At 47.1% G+C, this 10696-nt stretch overlaps 1 pseudogene; it reads left to right on the plus strand.

Annotated features, from left to right (window-relative positions):
• The first annotated feature begins 281 nt into the window (after positions 1 to 281).
• Positions 282 to 4578, plus strand: LOC117027628 (potassium voltage-gated channel subfamily C member 3-like; annotated as a pseudogene).
• Positions 4579 to 10696: the final 6118 nt, after the last annotated feature.

A 10696-nucleotide genomic window follows, 5' to 3' on the forward strand; every position in this document is an offset into this window, starting at 1 on the left:
TCCTCACTTCCCCTCCCCCCACACCCTTTCCTCCTTTGCAGGCTTCTGATAGGAGGACAGTAGTGGAGCTGGGGGGAGGGTGGGGAATTAAAGTGGGGCTGTGTGGGGGTAGGGGGAGAAACTTTTTTGAAATATTAACTTGTCTTGTGAGGTGGCCTCTTGGCTGGAGCCTGTCCACCTAACTTCCTGTTTTTCCTCCAGCTGCCTCCTCCCCTCCCTCTGCTCTGGGCTGGAACTAAACTGGGGGAGGAAGGAGGAGCAGCAAAGTTGGCCAGCGTCTCTGTCTGGTTCCCTGCAGGCTGGAGGGGGGCAGGAAGGCCTCCCTAAAGAAGCACGCAGGAACACATATAGCCCGGAGTCGCATTGTTGCCTCTCAGCACTTGCTCCTCTGACCACAGCAGGAACAAGAGGCTCCTAGAAAACCTCTGCTCCTTGCCAGCTCTTCCATGAGCACACCCTGGTCCTGGGGCCTAAGATCTCTCCATGCAGGAGCAGTCACGAACTCAGGAGGCGGCAACAATGCTGGCCACACCACCACCCACACCGCCTCTGGCCCTGCCGCCCAGCCAGCCACTGGTCCCTTCACTGCCAGTGTTCGTGAGCCACGCAAAACAACCACGTGAGTGAGCAAGGACTGGCCGAGAGGTGGGGGGAATGTGGGGGGGTGAAGTTCCCAGACTGGAGGCAGCTGCCTGTGCCCTCATCCGTTTTTGCCCTCAGGGACAAACATGGGAGGCCTCAGCAGGCTGCCTGTCATGGGGTAGGGGACACTGAAATGTTGATCTGGGTAGGTGTTTTCAACCCCCCCCACCCCGTTTGCCTTTCTGTGCTCCTCCCTCCCTCTTTCTCTCCTGTGTACCCCCCACTCTATCTTTACTCCTTTCTGTTCCCAGGCAAGGAACTCATTAAGCCCAAAGCAATTTTAGGGCGCCCAGTAGAGAGACCCATGGAGGCTGCTGCTGTTGCTGCTGGTGATGCTGCTGGTGTTGCTGACGAGTGCCCGGGACCAGGTGCCAGGGGAGTTGGAGTCAAAAACCATCGCTGTCAGGTCTGCCGACCCCCTAGCCAGTTTCTCAAATCAGGCACTTTTTACTCCCTGTGGAGGCCAAGGGATCTCTAAGGCCCTCCAGTTTCCCCTGTCACTTCCATCTTCACTACAAATTCCCTGCACTTAGCTTCCCTTGGCAGCTTCTCTTTTTACCCCCTCCCCCACCCCACCCCCACCTCAAGTTTTCAAAGTGATGGACAGAGGATTAAGAGACATCCCTGTCCCCACCTTGGCTGTTTAATCTGCAGTTGCCTGTCTGAGACTCCCCTGCTGTATACCATGGCACAATTATTCTCTCAGAGTCACTATGCATCTCCACGAGCCCCCTGAAAACCATCTGTTTCCAAGTTAGGCTGTTTTTCCTCCTGGAATTGCTGGGCCCAGGAGAGACTCTGGCTAGTCACTGTGACTATACCTGAGAGCCGGCTGTCCTCCTGATTTCTTGAAGACCCAGGAGGAAGAGACACCTCCAGCTCCTAGCCTGGGCTAGCCTCCCTTGGGTGCCTGGGCTGCCACATCACTTATGTGGCCCTCAACCCCCTCCTTGCCCTGGCTAAGCCTGGGAGGGGAGAGGAGATCAGGAGGAACTGGGCCTAACCCCTGTCATCCCTCCTCTTGCCAGCGGATCCGAGCCAGCCGAGAAGCAGGCTCACGGTATGCCATGGAGGGCTTGGACGATAAACTGATCTTGAATGTGGGGGGCATGCGCCATGAGACCTACATCAACACAGTGCGGGCCTTTCCAGTCACCCGTCTCTACAAGTTGATGGAGCCACCCACACCTGGCACCCCAGCTGCTCAGGGTCCACCAATTCGAGAGTGTTTCTTTGACCGAAACCCTGAGCTCTGTGGCTATGTGCTGGGCTATTACCATACTCGGCAACTACACTGTCCTGCCAACGTTTGTCCTAGAGGAGGAATTGAGTTATTAGGGTCTAGAGGAAGCACCTCTGGCATCTTGCTGCTGACTCAAACTGAGTGGCAAGGAGACCAGAACCCAGGACTTTCTGTCTTGGGAGGCCTGTGAGAATGCCCACATGGATGAGCACCTTGCTGAACTCCATCGAAGGCCAGGCACTGTGGAATGCTTGGAAGCCATGGCTCTGGGTGCTTCTTGACCAACCCCAGTCTTCCCTAGGGGCCAAGGTAACTTATTAACAGTATTGTAGTGCCATGCTAGACACTCTTACTCCCAAAGGGTCCTGCCAAGTTTCCACAATGGTCACACACTTGGTATGGTGCTCGGTTCCTGAATCTGCAGACACTCAGGACAATTTGAGGGGATTCCGAAAAAAAGGAGGCAAGGAAGGGTGGGAATCCAGTTAGATAAGTGGGGATGGCTGGTAAATGGGGGTACTTCTGACATACCTCTTTTCCCCCAGTGCTTTTCCCTGATCTCCATACTCTTTGCCGTGTGTGCTCTGGTCATCTTCTTCCAGGAGACGGAGGTCCAGCTGGATTACTTCTCTGCCAACTTCACTCCTATGGGACATGGGGTAAGAGAAGGGGGAAACCATCAGCAGCACCAGAACAATGGCCTTGTTTACCGTCATGCCCCCCACCTGCTCTACCTGGAACTGCTCTGTGCTCTTTGATTTGGAACTGAGCTCTTTGCCTGGGGCCATTTCCTGCCCTGATAAGGTACGCTTCCTGTGTAGTCCTCTCAATGTAGCCGATATCTTTTGTCTGTTCCCTGTGCTGGTGGAATTGGTGGTGGGTGACAAGGCTGAATGGCAACCCCATCTCAGCCTAATACTTGGGGCCATTCGTTCTCTCTATGTCCTCAAGCTGGTTCGTTTTCTGGGCTTCTTTGAAAAGTCCCTGGCCATGAGAGTCCTGGTTCATACCCTCCATTCTTCTTGGAAGGAAGTATGTGCCTTTTTCCTGATCTGGGTGGCTGAGATCTTATTCTTTGGCTTACTCTTCCTCTGTGAAGAGCTCTTGGGCATGTCCACCCCAGGTCAGGGTGAGCCCCACTTTGGAGACATATTTACATGTCTCTGGTGGACTGTCATAACTCTCACCACTGTTGGCTATGGAGGTGTATACCCTCTCTCTGCTCTGGGTCAGCTCACTGCTGCTGTCACAGCCACCGTGGGCATGTGCACTGGTGTCTTGCTGGTACCCGTGCTCCTGGTCCACTTCCAGCATTTTTATGCTGTAGCCCTGGCTCACCAGGAACTGAGGTCTAGTGGGATCTTGTAGTGGGCCCATTGGTCAAGTGGGGTTGACTCCCACCTTCCCTTCCTTCCTCTTGTAAGTTTTTGATTAAACATAAGGATTTATGGCCTTGGATTTAGCAAAGAATCCCTCAAAAGTAATCCCAGGTCATGGCAAACTCTGTTAATCAGGAATAGCTAGTTGTGGCCTGAAGGGTTAGAATCATCAGAGGGGAATCCTGATGGAAAAGACTTAGGGGCAAGGTCAGCTAGGCCTCAGCTCCCCTCTGCCTCACCCTAGGCCTTTCTCTTAATCTTGGAGTAGCCAAGAAGGATAGAGGATAGTTCTTCCTGGATTGGTGCTATATCCCCCTCTCAACCAGTTCTCTCCTCCCATCCCCTCATCCCTGTCCCCCGTCCCCCCAACTAGACCATAGTTTAGATGGGGAACTTTTGAATGATGGTAGCAATAGGATATTAACATCAGTTACCTATGGAAATCAATGGTGATTGGCTATGGGTATCAATACAACTGTCTGTGGATATTTGACAGCAACTGGTTTTGTGTATTGATGGTGAGCCGTACCAGCAGTGCCCAGGCATAGCCAGATTGTAGCATTGTTCACCATACTAGTCCTGGGACAAATGCTACTTAGAGCAATAAAGAGGTCTTTGGAGATTCTCAGAGAGTCCAAACAGATGCCAGTTAGTCAGATCTGAACCCAGAGAAGCACGCTAACTCCATGACCTCCTCTTTATCCCATTATATCTTTATCCACTCCTCACCTCTCCTTCCCATCTCTGTGATTTTTTTACATAATATTTTAGATATAGTATTAGCCACCATTAACCACAATATACTAGTCAATATTACCTCATTATGTCAGCTACAATAACAATATATAGTCACTAATAGAATGAAATGTTATTGCCGCACATTGTATAGACTGGAACGAGGAAACTGAATTGTTGGCAAGAATAGGCAAGTGATTTCCTCTTCCAGATTTTTTTATAACATATTTTTGGATATATTCATTTACAATTCTTTTTCATTTTTTCCAAACACTTTTCAGTACCCACAACGGGTCTACCTCCAATCCTTGCTGCTATTGAATATTCCCACCTTCCAACCTCCTATTCTCTTCCCTCCTCTCCCTCCCTTCTTCTTCTACTACATTCATGCTCTTCCTTCCTGGCTTTTCCTGTGGTGCCAAAAACCATGCACCTCTCTTGGAACTGGCTTCAAGGAGGGAGAGATGGGACCTCTTCAAGTCTGACTTTTCAAGTGAAGCTACTGGGGTTTCTGAGGAAGTGCTCCAGGCAATTGGGCTAAACTGGGAGGTTGAATTGAATTCTCAGTTACTGAAGCTGTGAGCGTAATTCTGTTTACAAAACTTTTGAATAAAATATACTTTGAAATCTTCATTCCAAGGTCTGTCTGTGATTTTGGGGGGAGATGCTTATGGGCATCAGCAGGGACAGAGATGGAGTAATTAATGACAAGATGTGTGGGCAAATTATTTGATAGGGTAAAAAGCAGTTTGCTATCTTTACTGCATCTGTTCCTCACAATAAACTATTATCATACACAGATACCTTGACTAAGAAAGAACTTTTTGTTTGTGGTGGGAACAGGGCGGGGAAGGAAAGGAGACAGGTCCAGGAGTTGAGGAAGTAGAATGGAAGGCTGGCTCTCCTGTTTAGTACATGATGGTGGAAACCTTGGGCACTTACCAGAGGTGGGAGACTGTGGGGAGAGAGATTCCCATTTAAGAAACACCGAAAGAAGATTAAGATTATGGCACAACATCAAAGGCAATCTCCACCTTTTCACTGCCTAGAAGTGGAAGATGTTGGAATAATTTGCTGCTTTCAGAGATCATTCTAGTCCTCTAACCTTAAGTCAAAAATGGGAAAAATGAGGTGTAGTGAAGGGAAAGGATTTCCCCAAAGGCATGCAGAAGTAGTGGCAGAGCTGGGAGTTCTGTCACTTTAAAGGAATACTGTATGAATCTTTGTTAACTTACCAACATCAGAAGTGGATGATTAGAATTTCCAACCAAAAGTAGAGAAGACGACTCCACTGCAGGAAGCAGCAGTGGTGGCAGTGGGATGAGGGGGTGGGGTGAAGCTAGGATGTTATGGAGAGCCTTAGGAGCTTAAATGAGTAGGGTGGGACCTTAGGGTTGAAAAGCCCTTAGGGAATGGCTGGGCCCTATTTGGGAGAAGGAGAATGTCACATGACATTATAAAAAGAACCAGGTAGAATGTCAGGGCTGGGAGAAGCCTGGAAACTGATCAAGTTCAACCTCCTCCTATTTTATGTGGGGAACCTGAGGCCCACAGAAAAACTGGGACTTGACCTGGGTTCTGTAGTGAGTTAGGAGCAGAACAAGACCTGCAACCATCTGTGTCACACAAGAAGGAACATTGTCTTCCTTTGTTTTTCCCTTTACATCTGGGTTGCGTGGTCAGATATTTTAACCAAGGAGAAGAGAAGAGGGAGGGAAATATAGAATTTCATGACCTGCCTAGTACTAATATAATGAAGCATTATAGAATGACAGTGATGAAAGGCTTAGTATGTACCTATTTCTGTAACAGAATCCTATATCTGACCCCATCTTAAGCCTCTAGCACATAATTTCCCGCAAGAATGAATCTGCAGATTGCCCCAAATTTAGTGATACTCCAAGACTGAGCCCACAAATCCCCTAGACTTTAGGGCCTTTCCCGAATACTGAACACTGTCCAGTACTCATATTTATTCTTCTTTTCATAATTTAGGTTCTCACATCCATACTAAGTTCATACTGGGTCTTTTGCCCAGGCATTACTTCTAGTCTGAGGAGGGTAGGGAGTAGATGGGGATGCTGAGAAACACTTTAATTTGAGCAGCTCCTTCCATATGTCAAGAAGAGTTTTTTGCCTTACATGTGAAAACTTCTCAGCCATGGAACTAACTTGTTCTCACACCTACCTTCACAGCACAGTTACATTTCACCCCCAAACATTCATCCACACACCCCGAAATCTACCTACTTTACCCATGGCAGAGACCCTACTGGCCATGACCTCTGTATAGCTTTGGAAAGTCTCTTATAATAATAAGTGGCTAGGAGGGGAGGCACAATCTCCCAGCACACGCTTCTATCTGAATCCTCATTAATACAAGAACAGGAAGTCTGTGAGTCAAACCCTAGTCTACGTGTCTGGCCCTATCTGGTTAAGCATCCAGTTGTCTTCTGTATTGCACTCTTGCCTCAGCAATTCAGCAGTTGCCTCCGCAATTATCTAGCTGGGCCTGCACTTTCAGGTCAGACCTATAGAGGGCAACCACTGCTACCTTATGAGAAATTATTCTGGGTGTGGCCTCCCCCTCCCTTCACTTCCTTTTCAGTGCTTGTAAAATTCTAGAACCACAGGCTGTTAGAATCAGAGGGTGTGTTTAGATAATTTATATTTGGATTCCCTCATGATATAGATAAGGAAATTGAACTCCAGAAAAATGATGAGACCAATCTGAACTCAGACAATGATTCACTGTGTGGCAGTCAAAGCTAGAACTCAGATTTCCTGAATCTCAGTTCAGAACTCTTGAAACACAGTGCTAAGCATCTAAGCCAAATACCTCATTTTATAGTAGCAGAAACTGAGGCCCAGAAAAAAAATCTTGTCTAAGATCATACAGTTGTTGGGACAGAGCTAGGACTCAAACCAGGTATTCTAAATCTAGGACACTGGAAAGATAATGTTAGGCATCTAGATCATTCTGTATATCACAGATGAAAAGGGCTCAGAGCGAGACTGCAATTTGCCTGAAGACACAGAGTAAATTAGTTAGAGTCAGAAATAGAGCCCAAGGCTGGATGTACAACTGGGACTGAAAAGAATTTGGAGATTTTAACTTCTTGTTCCTCAGAAACCCCAGTGGCTTTGGGACTTGGTAGCTCAGATTAAACAGCAGAGGAGGGGATGCAGTCCTTGCTTAAGTTGGCTGTTCAGCCCCTAAAAGATTGGAATTTGGGGCACAGTGTGTATGTATGTGAGATGGGGGGTCTCTGTGCATTCCTGTTCTGGCCTCCCTTCATGAAAAAACAAACAAAACTCTTAACGAAAGTCTCACCTCATTTCTCCCCTTTCAAGGCCTCTTTCTGGCGTTGAGACTGAGAGGATGACTCACTCGGCGCCCACAGTTACCGAGAACATAATTGCTAGCTGGGACATCACCATAGCACCCAGCCATCACATTTGCAGAGCGCAGTCTTGTTTTTGTCAAAGCTCTTTCCTATCCTTTTTTTTTTTTTCATTGCAACTGCTCTAAGCCCCAGGGAGCCAGATAAGGCAGATATCATTACTCCTTTTAAAAAGAAGAAATAGATTTATGGGCATTGGTGAGGCGGGAACTCTTGACAGAGCAAGTTTAGAACACACTCAGACTAAATCCCTTGATCTTTTGATTTCCAAGCTTCTGGCGTATTCCTCATAAATACCCAGAGTCCCAGAGGAAGCATCAGTGTCCCCCAAGTGCACGGATGGCAGCTCCCTACCTCATTTATTGATCATTGAGCTGGGGCCAGACATTGTATTGGGCTTTCACTGGAGACAAGCAGACCTATATCCTGTCCTCCAGTGCTCACAATCTGTATATCTATGGAGTCTCCACCCCACCCATCAGTATCCTCAGTCTTCTCTTCTAGCAAAATGTTCTTGAAAGGTGCCTTTTAACTGATGGTGTTGAATCAAATTTGTAGTCTTTTCAGAGCACTTGACTATGAGTCAGGAGACCAGCATTCTAGTACCAGTTCTACCATTACTTTGCTGTGGAGTGGTGGGCCTTTCCATTCCTATCAGTAAGACTCAGTTTTCACATCTGTGAAACGATGGAGTGGGAGAATGGGAAGAGTGAGAATTTGTTGTTAAGAATCTCTGGCTCAGATCATCTAGGAGATGGAGAGCCTTTGTGATCTAAGAGCAACGCTCTCTCTTTGGGTGAAAAGCTGGATCTCTCTTAGCTCTCTGAGCCCTTCCTGAGGAGAGGGGTGGGAGATTTGAGCTTCCTGAGGCCCTAGAGGGACCTCATTTCTACCTCTACTCACCAGTAACACTCAGGAAGCATCAAAGTTATTTTAGGTTGGAAGCTATTCAGCCAGATTCACACCCTAGGGTTGGGGGCTGAGGAAGAGACAGTGAGATAGAATCAGAGACAGAGACATAGAAGAGAGAGAGGCTGGAAGGAAAAGACAGAGAGACAAAGAGGGAGGAGAGGTAGAATTGGAGAGGGAGAGGAAGGAAGGAAGGGAGAGGGAAAGAGTGACACAGGGTGAGAGAAGGAGGGAACAGATAGATAGAGACAGGAAGAGACAGAAAACAGAGACAGAGGGAGAGACAGAAGAAAGAGGGAAACAGAGATGAGAGAGAAACAGCAGAGAGGAGAGAAAAGAATGATAATGATAGTGGGTATACCTAATACCAGAAGTCCTCATGCGAGGAGCTGCATAAAACCCTGCATCTTATAATAATAGAATTGAGAACTGAAAGGATCCTTGAAAAAAATCAAGGTGAGAGAGGGGTTGGGATTTGCTTATAGTCACACAGAAAGCTAGTGGCAGTGCCAGGACTCAAATCCATGACTAGAATAGGGTAGCTCAAAAGACGCTGGCCTGAGAGTCCAGAGGCCTGGGCTTTGTCAGCCTGTCTTTGCAAGACGGTAGGCAATGTAGTAACACAAGAAGAGTGCCAGCACATTGTCTTCCCCAGTAGAGGCACTAGCATCAAGGACTTCTGTCCTTTTCCTCCATCAGCTCTACTCTGAAGACTGAGACACACATACCTATGAAGGCTGAACGGGGTAAGTTCAGTTCTCTAATACAGTGCTTTTGATAGATTAGAGGCAGACTTCATGGAGGAGGTAACTTTCTGTTTGGGCTTTAAAGGATGAGAAGATAAAAAAAAAATAATGGTAAAGATGTAGTCATCCTTTTAAAAAATTCAAACAACTCAGGAAAATCTAAAGTGGGTGGGATTTTCGTAGGTTTGGAATGGAGTGGTTGTAGCTCAAGGGAATAGCACAGGGGGCAGGAGAGCTTGGGGTAGGCATGGGTAGGGAGATGGGCTTGGTGCCTTCTGCCTTCTGGAGGGCAGAAGGCATGAACAGGGGTAAGGAGCCCCAGGTATTTTTTACCCCATGAATGTTGGGTGTCTGGATTGCCTTGTGCTAACAGTGGGAAGGAATAGAAGAATTTTGAGCAGGAATGAAGCAAGAACAGAGCTGAGCTCTAGACAAGACTCCCTCTGGCAGGCAGCCTTATGGAAGATGGGTTAGTGGAAAGATACTGACATCAAAGAGCCCTGATCAAAGATCTTTGCTGTAGTCCAGACAACAAACAGGCAGCAAGAGTCTGATGTGGTGAAGTGGGAGTGGGTATGGATGTGGTGGGGTGCAGGGTGGCTTTCTAAGGCTACTATAGAAAAAATGCTCCATGGGATTTGAATCAGGACAATTGGGGAGGAGGGAGAGAAGGAGAAAGATGAACGGAGGTTCAGAAAGTAGCCCTTCCAGAACTCCCAGACTGACAGCTGTCTTTTCCTAGGTTCTGGTTGGTGTGTGTGTGTGTGTGTAGTGTGTGTGTGTGTGTGTGTGTGTGTGTGTGTGTGTGTCTTTTTTCTGTGTGTCTGCTGGTCTGAGTGTGTGTATATGTGTTACTTTGTTTCCCAACGTGTGTGGGCAGCCTCCTGCATCTGCGTGTAGATGTGCATCTCCAGGCGTCTAAATGCAGCTATATTATTTGTGTTTCTTCTAATCTATGCTGTGGTTAAATTGATTGGCTAATGCAATGACTTCACATTGCCTTGTGCGTCTTTGGGTGCAAGAATAGGCACCCTTTTCCCTAAATACGCCTCTGAATTTTACTTGCTAATCTAGGCTGTGATGAACTTGATTGGTTAAAAGAGATATTTCAAATTGCCTGTGCTCCATGGCACAGCTATAGCTTGAAATCCAATTACTGTTGGCTGCAGGAATTACCATAATGTGTTTGGCTTGATTTTCCAGACAGTAATTTAGGACCTCACCACCTCTCTATGCAAATCTACCCAGCTAAATTAGACTAGAACTTTGGAACATTTTTGCAAACAAAAATCTGGCCTAATGAAAGCTCTCTGCTGTCTTGTAAAGGAAGTGGGGTGAGGCTGTGGCCCCGAAGGACCCCAGTCTCCTGATCATGGTTTGATTCTGCATAGAAACAGAGGCATGGCTATAGGTCTCCTACAGAATTCAGACCATCTTTTTCATTTTCTTTCCATTCCAACCTGTGAAATGGGGTGTGTTTTAATCATGCTATCTTCCATCCCCACGAACCACCAGCTCTACTAAACACAGTAGGCTCTCAATAAATATTTCTCGCCCTAAATTGAATCATGGCTGTCTAAGCCAAGTTCCAAAGAAAAGGAGAAATTTATCCAAGCACTCAAAGAGGAATTATAACTT

The sequence above is a fragment of the Rhinolophus ferrumequinum genome, chromosome X, assembly GCF_004115265.2.
Source record: "Rhinolophus ferrumequinum isolate MPI-CBG mRhiFer1 chromosome X, mRhiFer1_v1.p, whole genome shotgun sequence".
Taxonomy (NCBI): domain Eukaryota; kingdom Metazoa; phylum Chordata; class Mammalia; order Chiroptera; family Rhinolophidae; genus Rhinolophus; species Rhinolophus ferrumequinum.